Below are 16478 nucleotides of genomic sequence, written 5' to 3' on the forward strand. Positions count from 1 at the left end.
TCAGGATATCAGATGTTAGGCAATAAAGGAAAGTGATTCCTAATAGTGGGAAACAATCAGGTTAGCATTGTGACTGCTTCAGCTTACCAACCTGAGAGAGTTTTCTAGCTGCTGTGCAGGTAAGGGAAACTCAGGTGAAGCCTTGTGGGTTTGAGCTGAGGAGATAGAACTGAGACTCAGGAGAGACCAAGGCAGACAGTTAGCAGGACAGGGTATGAGAGGGGTGTGAGGAGCAGACAGAGAGAACTACAAGGCTCTATAAAAGGTCTCACAAAAGTATCCAGCAGATTACTACTGATAAAGACATGTGAGGAAACAACCCAAGACCTTGGAAAGAACTATCTGAAAGCACTGGATGAAAATCAGGACTCACACAGGTGGGGTGTATTGCCTGTTTCCATTCACCAAAATGGAAAACATCGTAATTCATGAAGTATATTACAGAGTATTTAGAAGCACCTTGCCTAAATAGTGAGTATCCCTAGACTAAACACTAGTCTGATCCTGTCTAAAAAAATTTAAAAGGAGGACCCAAAAGTATGAAACTGTTTCCAGTAACTTAACTGCTGTCTAGAATAAAGTTCAAGCATACTTATAGGAAAATGAAGAGCAAACTAAACCTAAAATTAGAAGAAAATAAATAATAAACATCAGAGAAGAAATAGAGAATAAAAAATGATAAATGAAAAATAGTTGGTTTTATGAAAAGATAAACACAATTGACAAACCTGTAATGGGACTAAGATAAAAGAGAGATGAATGAAATAAATAAAATCCAATGGAAAAGAAGACATTACAACTGATACCATAGACATAGAAAGAATTATGAGACTATTACAAACAACTATATACCAACAAATTGGAACACCTAGAAGAAACTGATACGTTCCTGGATACATAAAATCTACCAAAATTGAATGGACAAAATAGAAAATCTGAACAGACCAATAGCAAGTAACAGGATTAAATCAGTTACAGAAAGTCTCCCATCAATGAAAATCCCATTATCTGATGCCTTCACTGCTGAATTCTTAAGAACAAATACCAATCCTTTTCAAACCATTCCAAAGAATTAAAGAGGAGAGAATCCTTCCAAACTCATTGTATGAAGCCAGAATAACCCTACTGTTCTAACCAGACAAGAACACAACAACAACAACAAAAACTATAGGGCAATAGCCTTAAAGAACATAGATGCAAAAATCCCCAACAAAATACCAGCAAACTGAGTTCAACAGCACATTAAAAACATCATTTAACATGATCAAGTATAAATTATCTCAGGAATAAAAGGATGGTTCAACATATGCAAATTAACACATAATACATCACATCAACAGAATCAAGGACAAACGCCATATGATAAATTTAAAATGCAGAAAAAGCATTTGATAAAATTCAACATCCATTAATGATAAAAAACATTAAACAAATTAGGTATAGAAGATACATACCTCAACATAATAAAGGTCACGTATGACAAACCCACAATTAATATACTGAATAGGGGAAGGTTGAAAGTTTTTCCTGTATGATCTGGAATAAGACAAATATGCCCACTTTTACCACTTTTATTCAGCATAGTACTGGAAGTCCTAGCCAGAACAATTGGGCAAAAGAAATAAGGGGCATACAAATTGGAAAGAAGGAAATAATACTGTTACTGTTTGCAGATGACATTATCTTATTTATAGAAAACCCTAAAGATGCCACCAAAAATTGTTAGAATAAACAAAGTGCAGTAAAGTTGCAGCATACAAAAGCAACATACACAAATCACTAGCATTTCTATATGACAATAGTGAACAGTCTGAAAAAGACATCGAGAAAGCAACTCCATTTAGGAGCTGCAAAAAAATAGACAGGAATAAATTTAACCGAGGATGTGAATGATCTCTACAATGAAAACTATAAAACACTGATGGAAGAAACTGAAGAGGATACAAATATTTTCATGAATAGCAATAATTAATATTGTTGATATGTCTATACTACCCAATCTACAGATTCAATGCAATCTCTATCAAGGTATCAATGGCATTCTTCACAGACATAGAAAAAATTATAAAATTCATATGGAAGCACAAAAGACTCCAAATAGCCAAAGCCATTTTGAGCAAAAAGAACAAAGCTGGAGGCATAACACTGACTTCAAAGTATTCTATAAAGCTACAGTAACCAAAACAGGATGGTGTTGGCATAAAAATAAACATATAGACCAATGGAACAGAACAGACAACACAGAAATGTATTGATGCGCTTACAATCAACTGATTTTCAATAAAGGCGCCAGGAACACACATTGGGTAAAGGATGGTCTCTTCAATAGACAGTGCCAATAAAACTGGACATCTATATGCAGAATAATAAAACTAGACCACCATCTCTTACCATATATAAAAATCAACACAAAATGGATTGAACACTTAAATGTAAGACCTGAAACTATAAAACTACTAGAAGAAAACATGGGGGAAATGCTTCATGACGTTGGTCTGGATAAGAATTTTAGGGTAAGAATTCAAAAATACAGGCAAGAGAAGCAAAAATAGACAAGTGGGATTACCTCAAACTAAAAAGTTACTGCCCAACAAAGGAAATAATCAACAAAGGAAAGAAACAATCTACAGAATAGTAGAAAATATTTGCAAAGTATGTATCTGAAAAGGGATTAATATCCAGAATATATAAAACATTAAAACAACTTAATAGCAAAAAAATACATAATTTGATTAAAACATGGTCAAAAAATCTAAATAGACTTTTTTAAAAAAGAATAAATACAAAATACAAATATCCAATAGGTATATGGAAAAATGCTCAATATCACTAATTATCACAGAAATACAAATCAAAACCATAATGGGATATTATCTCACCCCAATTAGAATGGCTAGTACAAAAATGACAAATGCTGCCATGGATGTAAAGAAATAAGAAATGTGCTATACTACTGGTGGGAACGTAAACTAGTACAGCCACTATGGAAAACTGTATGGTATTTCCTCAAAAAATTAAAAACAGTACTAACATATGATCCAGCAGTCCCACTACTGGCTATTTACCCAAACGAAATGAGAACAGTATATTGAAAAGATATCTGTACTCCTATATTTACTGCAGCACGATTCACAATAGACAAGATATAAAAGCAACCTATGTGTTCACCAACAGATAGTGGATTATAAAATGTGGTACATATAAACAATGGAATACTATTGGCCAAAAGAAATGCTGTCATTTGTGGCACCATAGATAAACCTGGAAGACATTATGTTAAAGAAAATAAGCCAGACACAGAAATACAAATACCACCTGATCCACTCATTTGTGGAATTTACAAAAGCTGATCTCATAGAGGTACAGAGTAGAACAGTGGTTACTAGGGAATGAGGAGATTAGGGTTGAGGGAAGGATGGGGAGAGATTAGTAAATGGGTAAAAAATTATAGACAGATAAGAGAAATAAGTTCTGGTGTTCTATTGCAGAGTAGAGTAAATATAATTAACAGTACTGTATTATATATTTCAAAACAGCTAAGAAAGAGGATTTTGAATGTTTTCATCACAAAGAAATGCTAAATGTTTAAGGTGATGGATAAGTTAATTACCCTGATTTGATCATCATACAATATACCCATGTATTGAAATATCACACTATACCTCATAAATATGTACAATTTTTATGTGTTAATTAAAAATAAATCTTAAGAAAAAAATTTGAGATTAAGAAAATAGAATACTTATAGGAATTTAAAAGTATCTAGCACCCACCAAGGTAAAATTCACTGTATTTGGTATCTTCTCAAAAATTAGTGGCCAGGCAAAAAGCACAAAAATGAGATACGTCCCATCAATACCTAATTTATTGAGAGTTTTTAGCATGAAGGGTTGTTGAATTTTGTCAAAGGCCTTTTCTGCATCTATTGAGATAACCATGTGGTTTTTGTCTTTGGTTCTGTTTACATGCTGGATTACATTTATTGATAAATTAGGTATTGATGGGACGTATCTCAAAATAATAAGAGCTATCTATGACAAGCCCACAGCCAATATCATACTGAATGGGCAAAAACTGGAAGCATTCCCTTTGAAAACTGGCACAAGACAGGGATGCCCTCTCTCACCACTCCTTTTCAACATAGTGCTGGAAGTTCTGGCCAGGGCAATCAGGCAGGAGAAGGAAATAAAGGGTATTCAATTAGGAAAAGAGGAAGTCAAATTGTCCCTGTTTGCAGATGACATGATTGTATATCTAGAAAACCCCACTGTCTCAGCCCAAAATCTCCTTGAGCTGATTAGCAACTTCAGCAAAGTCTCAGGATACAAAATCAATGTACAAAAATCACAAGCATTCTTGTACACCAATAACAGACAAACAGAGAGCCAAATCATGAGTGAACTCCCATTCACAATTGCTTCAAAGAGAATAAAATACCTAGGAATCCAACTTACAAGGGATGTGAAGGACCCCTTCAAGGAGAACTACAAACCACTGCTCAATGAAATAAAAGAGCATACAAACAAATGGAAGAACATTCCATGCTCATGGGTTGGAAGAATCAATATCGTGAAAATGGCCATACTGCCCAAGGTAATTTACAGATTCAATGCCATCCCCATCAAGCTACCAATGACTTTCTTCACAGAATTGGAAAAAACTAAAATTCATATGGAACCAAAAAAGAGCCCGCATCGCCAAGTCAATCCTAAGCCAAAAGAACAAAGCTGGAGACATCATGCTACCTGACTTCAAACTATACTACAAGGCTACAGTAACCAAAACAGCATGGTACTGGTACCACAACAGAGACATAGATCAATGGAACAGAACAGAGCCCTCAGAAATAATGCCGCAAATCTACAATTATCTCATCTTTGACAAACCTGACAAAAACAAGAAATGGGGAAAGGATTCCCTATTTAATAAATGGTGCTGGGAAAACTGGCTAGCCATATGTAGAAAGCTGAAACTGGATCCCTTCCTTACACCTTATACAAAAAGTAATTCAAGATGGATTAAAGACTTAAATGTTAGACCTAAAACCATTAAAATCCTACAAGAAAACCTAGGCAATACCATTCAGGACATAGGCCTGGGCAAGGACTTCATGTCTAAAACACCAAAAGCAATGGCAACAAAAGCCAAAATTGACAAATGGTATCTAATTAAACTAAAGAGCTTCTGAACAGCAAAAGAAACTACCATCAGAGTGAACAGAAAACCTATGGAATGGGAGAAAATTTTTGCAACCTACTCATCTGACAAAGGGCTAATATCCAGAATCTACAATGAACTCAAACAAATTTACAAGAAAAAAACAACCCCATCAAAAAGTGGGCAAAGGACATGAACAGACACTTCACAAAAGAAGACATTTATGCAGCCAAAAAACATGTGAAAAAATGCTCATCATCACTGGCCATCAGAGAAATGCAAATCAAAACCACAGTGAGATACCATCTCACACCAGTTAGAATGGCCATCACTAAAAAGTCAGGAAACAACAGGTGCTGGAGAGGATATGGAGAAATAGGAACACTTTTACACTGTTGGTGGGACTGTAAACTAGTTCAACCATTGTGGAAGTCAGTGTGGCGATTCCTCAGGGATCTAGAACTAGAAATACCATTTGACCCAGCCATCCCATTACTGGGTATATACCCAAAGGACTATAAATCATGCTGCTATAAAGACACATGCACACGTATGTTTATTGCGGCACTATTCACAATAGCAAAGACTTGGTACCAACCCAAATGTCCTACAACGATAGACTGGATTAAGAAAATGTGGCACATATACACCATGGAATACTATGCAGCCATAAAAAATGATGAGTTCATGTCCTTTGTAAGGACGTGGATGAAGCTGGAAACCATCATTCTCAGTAAACTATCGCAAGGACAAAAAACCAAACACCGCATGTTCTCACTCATAGGTGGGAACTGAACAGTGAGAACTCACAGACACAGGAAGGGGAACATCACACTCCGGGGACTGTTGTGGGGTGGGGGGAGGGGCGAGGGACAGCATTAGGAGATATACCTAATGCTAAATGACGAGTGAATGGGTGCAGCACGCCAACATGGCACATGGATACATATGTAACAAACCTGCACATTGTGCACATGTACCCTAAAACCTAAAGTATAATAATAAAATAAAAAAAGAAGGTCATTTCATAACATAGAGGGGATAAGTAATCAAGAGAAGAAAATGATAAACATTTATTCATGTAAAAACAAACCTTCAAAATACACAAAGCAAAAACTATTATAACTGCAAAGAGAAATACACAAATCCACAATGATAGCTGAAATGAGAAAGTAGACATCATTATAGATTACAGTGGTTAATAGCAGATATTAACCAGTTAGTAAGAAAATATTATAAGAAAAACTTTATGCCAATGTGTTTGACAATGGACAAATTCTTTGAAATAAAAAAATGCCAATGCTCACTCAAGAAGAAACAACCTTAATAGCCATATATCTTTTTAAGAAATTGAATTTATAGTTAAATATTTCCAACAAAGAAAACTGTAGGTCCAGATGGCTTCACTGATTAATTCCAACAAACATTTAAGAATACGAAATTCTAATTCTAAATAACTTTTTCAGAAATTTGAGGAGGAGGGAATGTTTCTCAACTCATTTAAGACCACTGTTACACCAATATCAAAATCAAACAAAGATACTTACAAGAAAATAGTACATCCACATCCCTCATGAACACAGATGCAAAAATTGTAAAGAAAATTTAGCAAATCAAATTTAGCCATATATAGTCTATTATGATCAAGTGGTACTTATCCTGGGAATAGAAGGTTGGCTTAGCATTTGAAAATAAAGGTAACTCAAATGTATATCAATGTAACAACAATAAAGAAAATCGTGATTATCACAGCAGACATAGGAAAAGCCTTTGACAAAATCCAACATTCATCTCCAATACAAATTTCCATCAAACCAGAAACAAAGTGGAACTTCCTCTACCTAATTAAAAGCATCCATATAAAACCTACAGCTACCATCATCCTTAATGGTGAAAAATAAATGCTTACACTCAATATCAGGAACAAAACAAGAATGTGCATTCTTTCCACTTCTACAATGTTACGCTGGAAGTTCTAGCCATTGAAAATTAAGAAAAAAGACATCCATATTAGAAATCAAGCACTAAAACGTCCTTATAAATACTGTTACCATCTACGTAGAACAACTGATGGAATCTAGAAAAAAGCTACTAGAATTCATTGAGTTTAGCAAGCTTATAACATACAAGATCAAGATCAATATAATCACATTTCTGCATACTAGCAACAATAGAAAATAAAATTTTAATGCCATTAATATCATTAAAAACAAAATATCTGGGGAAAATATATGATAAAAGATGTTTAAGACCTGTATATTTAAACGTATAAAACATTGTTGAGAGAAAGTAAAGACCTAATTGGAAAGAGATACTGTGTTTATAAATAAGAAAGGTCAATGCTGTTAAAATGCCATTTTTTTCCCAAATTGATCTATAGCTCCATCACTATCTCATTCAAAATCCTAGCAGACTTTTTTTTCTGATAGAAATTGAGAAGCTGATTATAAAATTCATATGGCAATGCAAAGGACCCAAAATAGCAAAACAACAACAAAAAACCTCAAAAAACTCTGAAAAAGAAAAAAGTTGAAACACTCATGGTACCTGATTTCAAAATTTAATTATAAAGCAACAGTAATGAAGATAGTATGGTAATAGTGTAAAGATAGACAAGCAGATCAGTGAAACAGAATAGGAAGTGTAGAAACAGAACTATGGATATTTGGACAATTGATATAAATACAAATGCAATTTGGTGAAGAAAGGATATTATTTTCAAAAAGTGGTACTGGAACAACTGCATATTCACATGTAAAAATGAACTTTGACCATATGTTGTACCATATATATATGTTAAATCAAAAAAGAACATTGACCTAAAGATAAAACCTAAAATGATACAACTTTTAAAAGAAAACACAGGGGAAAATACAGATGCTCTGATTTATTAAGGGGTTACGCCTTGAAAAATACAGACTACTGATTGTTAACCCTCATGATCACATAGCTGACTGGGAGCTGTGGCTGGCTGCAACTACCTAGCATTACCAAAGAGTATTTTACTGCACATTGCTAGCCCAGGAAACGATAACAATTCAAAGGTCCAAAGCAGAGTTTCTATTGAATGCATATTGATTTCACTCTATCCTAAGTCAAAAAATCATCATTCAAACCATCATAAGTTGGGAAACCTCTGTATTTGAAATCTTGGGTAAGGCAAAAGTTTATTAGCTCTAATATCAAAAACATGATATATGAAAGAAAAAGAATAATCTTTATCAAATTAGAAAGGACTGTTCTTTGAAAGACACTTAAGAGAATTAAGAGACAATCCATAAAAAGAAAATAATTGCAAAGCATAGATCTGACAGAGAACTTGCATTTAACATTCAAAAACCCAGTGAAAAAGGGAAAGATAAAAGATAAATGGATGGCAAATAAACACATGAAAAATGCCGAACATCATTAGTCATTAGGGAAATGCGAATTAAAACTACTTTCAAATAGTATTACACACCTTTTAAAATAGCTAATTTTTTTAAAAAGGATCATATCCAGTGTTGCCAAAGATGTGGAAGAACTAAAATTTTCATACGCTAATGGTGAAAATGTAAAATAGTTCAGATAATTTGTAAAACAACTGAGTGATTTCTTAAAACATTAAACACATGACTCAATCATTCTGCTCATAGGTATTTATACAAAAATAAAGATATACACACATAAAACCACTGGCACATAGATATTCATAGCAGCTTTATTGGTAACAACACAAAACAAGACAAATGTCCATCAACAGGTGAATAGATGAACAATGATGTATCCATATAAAGAAATACTATCCAGCAATAAAAAAGAATTAACTATTGCTGTACTTCAACAACACAGATAAATCTCAAAATAATTATCATATATAAAAGAGATCAAAAGACTGCAGACTTATGATTTAATTTATAAACATTTCAAAAAATATATAAACCCGTAGTGGTAGACAGCACAACTGTGTGTGCCAGGGAATGAGGGGGGTGGAAGATTATAAATTGAAGATATAGGGCAGGAGGGAGGGAATTACAAAACAGCATGAGGAAATGTTTAGTGGTAATGGATATGTTCATTATCTTGATTTTCATGATGGTTTCATGGGTGTGTATATATGTCATAACATTATATACTATACATGCATTTCATTTGGTATCAATTCTACCCCACTATAGTTGCTTAAAAAAAAACCTCAACAGTCTAGCATATAAGAATAAGTTCTTGAGGGCTGGTAAGATGGCCAAATGGGAACAGCTCCAGTCTGCAGCTCCCAGCTAGATCAACACAAAAGGTGGGTGATTTCCGCATTTCCAACTGAGGTACTCGTAGTTGATCTCACTGGGACTGGTTAGACAGTGGGTACAGCCCACAGAGGGCGAGCTGAAGCACGGTGGGGCATCGCCTCACTCGGGAAGTGCAAGGGGTCAGGGAACTCCCTCCCCTATCCAAGAGAAGCCGTGAGGGACTGAGCCACAAGAAATGATGCATTCCAGACCAGATACTACAGTTTTCCCACCGTCTTTGCAACCCACAGACCAGGAGATTCCCTTGGGTGCCTAAAGCACCAGGGCCCTAGGTTTCAAGCACAAAACTGGGCAGCCATTTCTGGGCAGACACTGAGCTAGCTGCAGTTTTTTTTTTTTTTTTTTTTTTTTTCTTTTTCATACCTCAGTGATGCCTGGAACACCAGTGAGACAGAACTATTCACTCCCCTGGAAAGGGGGCTGAAGCCAGGGAGCCAAGTGGTCTAGCTCAGCAGATCCCAACCCCACAGAGCCCAGCAAACTAAGATCCACTGGCTTGAAATTCTCCCTGCCAGCACAGCAGTCTGAAGTCAAATGGGACACTTACTTAAGCTTGGTGGGGGGTGGGGCATCCACCATTATTGAGGCTTGAGTAGGCAGTTTTCCCCTGACAATGTAAACAAAGCCACCCAGAAGGTGAAACTGGGCAGAGCCCACTGCAGCTTGGCAAAGCGGCTGTACCCAGATGCCTCTCTAGATTCCTCCTCTCTAAGCAGAGCAGCAGCCCTAGTCAGGGGCTTATAGATAAAACTCGCATCTCCCTGGGACAGAGCACCTGGAGGAAGGGGCAGCTGTGGGTGCAGCTTCAGCAGACTTAAACGTTCCTACCTGCCTACTCTGAAGAGAGCAGTGGATCTCCCAGCGCAGCGCTCGAGCTCTACTAAGGGACAGACTGCCTCCTCAAGTAGGTCCCTGGCCCCTGTGCCTCCAGACTGGGAGACACCTTTCTGCAGGGGTCAACAAACACCTCATACAGGAGAGCTCTGGCTGGCATCTGGCAGGTGCCCCTAACACCTCATACAAGAGAGCTCTGGCTGGCATCTGGCAGGTGCCCCTCTGGGACGAAGCTTCCAGAGAAAGGAACAGGCAGCAATCTTTGCTGTTCTGCAGCCTCCACTGGTGATACCCAGGCAAACAAGGTCTGGAGTGGACCTCCAGCAAACTCCGGCAGACCTGCAGCAGAGGGGCCTAAGTGTTAGAAGGAAAACTAACAAACAGAAAGGAATAGCATCAACATCAACAAAAAGGATGTCCAGACAAAAACCCCATCCGAAGGTCACTGACATCAAAGATCAAAGGTAGATAAATCCACGAAGATGAGGAAAAACCAGTGCAAAAAGGCTGAAAATTCCAAAAACCAGAATGCCTCTTCTCCTCCAAAAGATCACAACTACTTGCCAGCAAGGGAGCAAAACTGGATGGAGAATGAGCTTGACGAACAGACAGAAGTAGGCTTCAGGAGGTGGGTAATAACAAACTCCTCTGAGGTAAAGGATCATGTTCCAACCCAATGCAAGGAAGCTAAGAACCTTGAAAAATGTTAGAGGAATTGCTAACTAGAATAACCAGTTTAGAGAAGAGCATAAGTGACCTGAAGGAGCTGAAAAACACCGCATGAGAAGTTTGTGAAGCATACACAAGTATCAATAGCCAAATTGATCAAGCGGAAGAAAGGATATCAGATATCGAAGATCAACTTAATGAAATAAAGTGTGAAGACAAGTTTGGAGAAAAAAGAATGAAAAGGAACCAACAAAGCCTCCAAGAAATATGGGACTATGTGAAAAGACCAAACCTACGTTTGATTGGTGTACCTGAAAGAGATGGAGAGAATGGAACCAAGCTGGAAAACACTCTTCAGGATATTATCCAGGAGAAATTCCCCAACCTAGCAAGACAGACCAACATTCAAGTTCAGGAAATACAGAGAACACCACAAAGATACTCCTTGAGAAGAGCAACTCCAAGACACATAATCATCAGATTCACCAAGGTTGAAATGAAAGAAAAAATGTTAAGGGCAGCTAGAGAGAAAGGTCGGGTTACCCAAAAAGGGAAGCACATCAGACTAACAGCAGATCTCTCTGCAGAAACCCTACAAGGCAGAAGAGAATAGGGGCCAATATTCAACATTCTTAAAGGAAAGAATTTTCAACCTAGAATTTCATATTTAGCCAAACTAAGCTTCACAAGTGAAGGAAAAATAAAATCCTTTACAAACAAATGCTGAGAGATTCTGTCACCACCAGGCCTGCCTTACAAGAGCTCCTGAAGTAAGCACTAAATATGGAAAGAAAAACCCGTATCAGCCACTGCAAATACATACCAAATTGTGAAGACCATCAATGCTACGAAGAAACTGCATGAACTAATGGGCAAAACAACCAGCTAGAATCATGACAGGATCAAATTCACACATAACAATGTTAACCATAAATGTAAAGGGGCTAAATACCCAATTAAAAGACATAACCTTGAAAATTGGATAAAAAGTCCAGACCAATCAATGTGCTGTATTCAGGAGACACACATAGGCTCAAAATAAAGGGATGAAGGAATATTTACCAAGCAAATGGAAAGCAAAAAAAAAAGGAGAGGTTTCAATCCTAGTCTCTGATAAAACAGACTTTAAACCAACAAAGATCAAAAAAGACAAAGAACAGCATTACAGAATGGTAAAGGGATCAATGCAACAAAAAGAGCTAACCATCCTAGATATATATGCACCCAATACAGGAGCACACAGATTCATAAAGCAAGTTCTTAGAAGCCTACAAAGAGACTTAGACTCCCACACAATAATAGTGGGAGACTTTAACACCACACTGTCAATATTAGATCAACAAGACAGAAAATTAACAAGGATATTCAGGACTCGAACTCAGCTCTGGACCAAGCAGACCTAATAGATATCTACAGAACTCTCCATCCCAAATCAACAGAATATACATTCTCCTCACCACCACGTCACACTTATTCTAAAATTGATCACATAATTGAAAGTAAAACACTCCTTAGCAAATGCAAAAGAATGGAAATCATAACCAACAGTCTCTAGGAAAACAGTACAATCAAACTGAAACTCAGGATTAAGAAACTCACTCAAAACCACACAACTACATGGAAAGTGAAAAATGTGCTCCCGAATGGCTACTGGGTAAATAACGAAATTAAGGCAGAAATAAATTAGTTCTTTGAAATGAATAAGAACAAATACATAACGTACCAGAATCTCTGGGATACAGCTAGAGCAGTGTTTAGAGGGAAATTTATAGCACTAAATGCCCACAGGAGAAAGCAGGAAATATCTAAAATCGACAATCTAACATCACAATTAAAAGAACTAGAGAAACAAGAGCAAACAGATTTGAAAGCTAGCAGAAGACAAGAAATAACTAAGAGTAGAACTGAACGATATAGAGACACGAAAACCATTCAAAAAATCAATGAATCCAGGAGCTGGTTTTTTGAAAAGAATAACAAAATAGACTGTTAGCCACACTAGTAAAGAGGAAAAGAGAGAAGAATCAAATAGACACAATAAAAAATGATAAAGGGGATATAACCATTGATCTCACAGAAATACAAACTACCATCAGAGAATACTATAAACACCTCTACACAAATAAACTAGAAAATCTAGAAGAAAGAGAAATTCCTGGAAACATACACCCTCCCAAGATGAAACCATGAAGAAGTCGAATGCCTGAATACAACAATAACAAATTCTAAACTTGAGGCAGTAATTATAGCCTACCAACCAAAAAAAGTCCAGGACAAGACAAATTCACAGCCGACTTCTACCAGCGATACAAAGAGGAGCTGCTGCCATTCCTTCTGAAACTGTTCCAAATAAAAAGAAGGACTCCTCCCTAATATTTTTATGAGGCCAGCATCATCCTGATAGCAAACCTGCCAGAGAAACAACAACATATCCCAGATGAACACAGATGCAAAAACCCTCAATAAATACTGGCAAACCAAATCCAGCAGCACATCAAAAAGTTTATTCACCACGAAAAAGACAGCTTCATCTCTGGGATGTAAGGTTGGTTCAACATATGTCAATCAATAAATGTAATCCATCCCATAAACAGAACCAATGACAAAAACCACATGATTATCTTAACAGGTCCAGAAAAGGCCTTCGACAAAATTCAACGCTCCTTCATGCTAAAAACTCTCAATAAACTAGGTATTGATGGAACATATTTCAAAATAGTAAGAGCTATTTATGACGAACCCATAGCCAATATCATACTGAATGGGAAAAAGCTGGAAGCATTCCCATTGAATACCAGCACAAGACAAGGATGCCCTTTCTCACCACTCCTATTCAACACAGTATTGGAATTTATGGCCAGGGCAATCAGGCAAGAGAAAGAAATAAAGGGTATTCAAATAGGAAGAGAGGAAGTCAAATTGTTTCTGTTTGCAGATGACATGATTGTATATTTAGAAAACCCCATCATCTCAGCCAAAAATCTCCTTAAGCTGATAAGCAACTTCAGCAACGTCTCAGGATACAAAATCAACGTGCAAAAATCACAAGCATTCCTATACACCAATAACAGACAAAAAGAGAGCCAAATAATGGGGGAACTCCTATTCACATTTGCTACAAAGGGAATAAAATACATAGGAATAGAACTTATAAGAGATGTGAAGGACCTCTTCAAGAACCACTGCTCAAGGAAATAAGAGGGGACACAATCAAATGGAAAAACATTCCATGCTCATGGATAGGAAGAATCAATATCGTGAAAATGGCCATAGTGCCCAAAGTAATTTATAGACTCAATGCTATTCCCATCAAGCTACCATTGACTTTCTTCACAGAATTAGAAAAAATTACTTTAAATTGCATATGGAAGCAAAAAAGAGCCCGTATAGCCAAGGCAATCCTAAGCAAAAAGAACAAAGCTGGAGGCATCACGCTACCTGACTTCAAACTATACTACAAGGCTACAGTAACCAAAACAGCATGGTACTGGTACCAAAACAGATATATAGACCAATGAAACAGAACAGGGGCCTCAGACATAATGCCACACATCTACAACCATCTGGTCTTTGACAATCCTGACAAAAACAAGCAACGAGGAAAGGATTCCCTATTTAATAAATGGTGTTAAAAATCTGGCTAGCCATATGCAGAAAACTGAAACTGGATCCCTTCCTCACACCTTATACAAAAATTAACTCAAGATGGATTAAAGACTTAAACGTAAAACCTAAAACCATAAAAACCCTAGAAGAAAACCTAGGCAATATCATTCAGGACATAGGCATGGGCAAATACTTCATGACAAAAACTCAAAAAGCAATGGCAACAAAAGCCAAAACTGACAAATGGGATCTAATTAAACTAAAGAGCTTTTTGCATAGCAAAATAAATTATCATCAGAGTGATCAGGCAACCTACAGAATGGGAGAAAATTTTTGGAATCTATCCTTCTGACGAAGGGTTAATATCCAGAATCTACAAGGAACTTAAACAATTTTACAAGAAAAAAACAAACGACCCCATCAAAAAGTGGGTGTAGGCTATGAACAGACACTTCTAAAAAGAAGACATTTATGTGATCAACAAACATATGAAAGAAAGCTCATTATCACTGATCATTAGAGAAATGCAAATGAAAACCACAATGAGGTACCATCTCAAGCCAGTTAGAATGGCAATCATTAAAATGTCAGGAAACAACAGATGCTGGATAAGATGTGGTGAAATAGGAACGCTTCTACACTTTTGGTGGGAGTATAAATTATTTCAATCATTGTGGAAGACAGTGTGGTGATTCCTCAAGGATCTAGAACCAGAAATACCATTTGACCCAGCAATCCCATTACTAGGTATATACCCAAAAGATTATAAATCATTCTGCTATAAAGACACATGCACACATATGTTCATTGCAGCATTATTCACAATAGAAAAACTTGGAACCAACCCAAATGCCCATCAATGATAGACTGCATAAAGAAAATGTGGCACATATACACCATGGAATACTATGCAGCTATAAAAAAGGATGAGTTCATGTCTTTTACAGGGACATGGATGAAGCTGGAAACCATCATTCCCCGCAAACTAATACAGGAACAGAAATCCAAACACCACATGTTCTCACTCATAAGTGGGAGTTGAACAATGAGAACACATGGACACAGGGAGGGAAACATCACTCACTGGGGCCAGTTGAGGGGTGGGGGACTAGGGGAGGGATAGCATTAGGAGAAATACCTAATGTAGATGACGGGTTGATGGGTGCAGCAAACCACCATGACATGTGTATAACTATGTAACAAACCTGCATGTTCTGCACATGTATCCCAGAACTTACAGTATAATAAAAAGAGAATGAATTATAGGAGGTCCTCAAAAAAAAAGAATAAGTGTAAGTTCCTACACTTCCACTCATCAAAAATATATTTCAACATATATCACCTATACATACTAAAATTTAGTAAAGAAAAAAATTGTACTCTGCTCATCATTAAACTTTATCTGACTTTTTCTATTTATTTGCCTGAGTATTCTGAGGGATTCCTGAAAAGTAGTTAGTGATAGAAGTGAGATAATAAAGAAGAGTTTCATGAGATGGGCCTCTTTGAATATTAAAATGTACTGCTGTGTCTTAAATTTTACTCCTGGGGATGTCTATTGGTAACGAGAATTTGAAAAAGTAACATTTGATTGTCTGTCAAGAGTGCTTTTATACATTTTTAACAATATCACCTAACACTTACTGAACACTTACTATGCCTCACATATATAATCTATTTTTATACACATACACATTTATATACTACATACAAGCTATTTAATCTTTCTAATAACACTGACGGAGGTACTATACTAGCTTCAGTTTACAGATGTGGAAACCGAGGTACAAAGTGCTTAATCAACATTCCCAAGGTCACACAGCTTACATGGCTCATAAGTAACAGGGACAGGCTATAAATCTAGGCAGTCTGACTCCTGAGTCATGGTTTTAAGTGGTAAACTATACCAGCTCTCATTCTTCCCCC

At 36.6% G+C, this 16478-nt stretch overlaps 1 protein-coding gene across 5 annotated transcripts in view; it reads right to left on the reverse strand.

The window, feature by feature from the left end:
- The window catches only part of RPS6KA6 (ribosomal protein S6 kinase A6), a 151100-nt gene that overhangs the window by 12646 nt on the left and 121976 nt on the right, over positions 1–16478 (reverse strand). The window lies entirely within an intron of this gene.

This window comes from Nomascus leucogenys, chromosome X (assembly GCF_006542625.1).
Source record: "Nomascus leucogenys isolate Asia chromosome X, Asia_NLE_v1, whole genome shotgun sequence".
In the NCBI taxonomy this organism is placed as follows: domain Eukaryota; kingdom Metazoa; phylum Chordata; class Mammalia; order Primates; family Hylobatidae; genus Nomascus; species Nomascus leucogenys.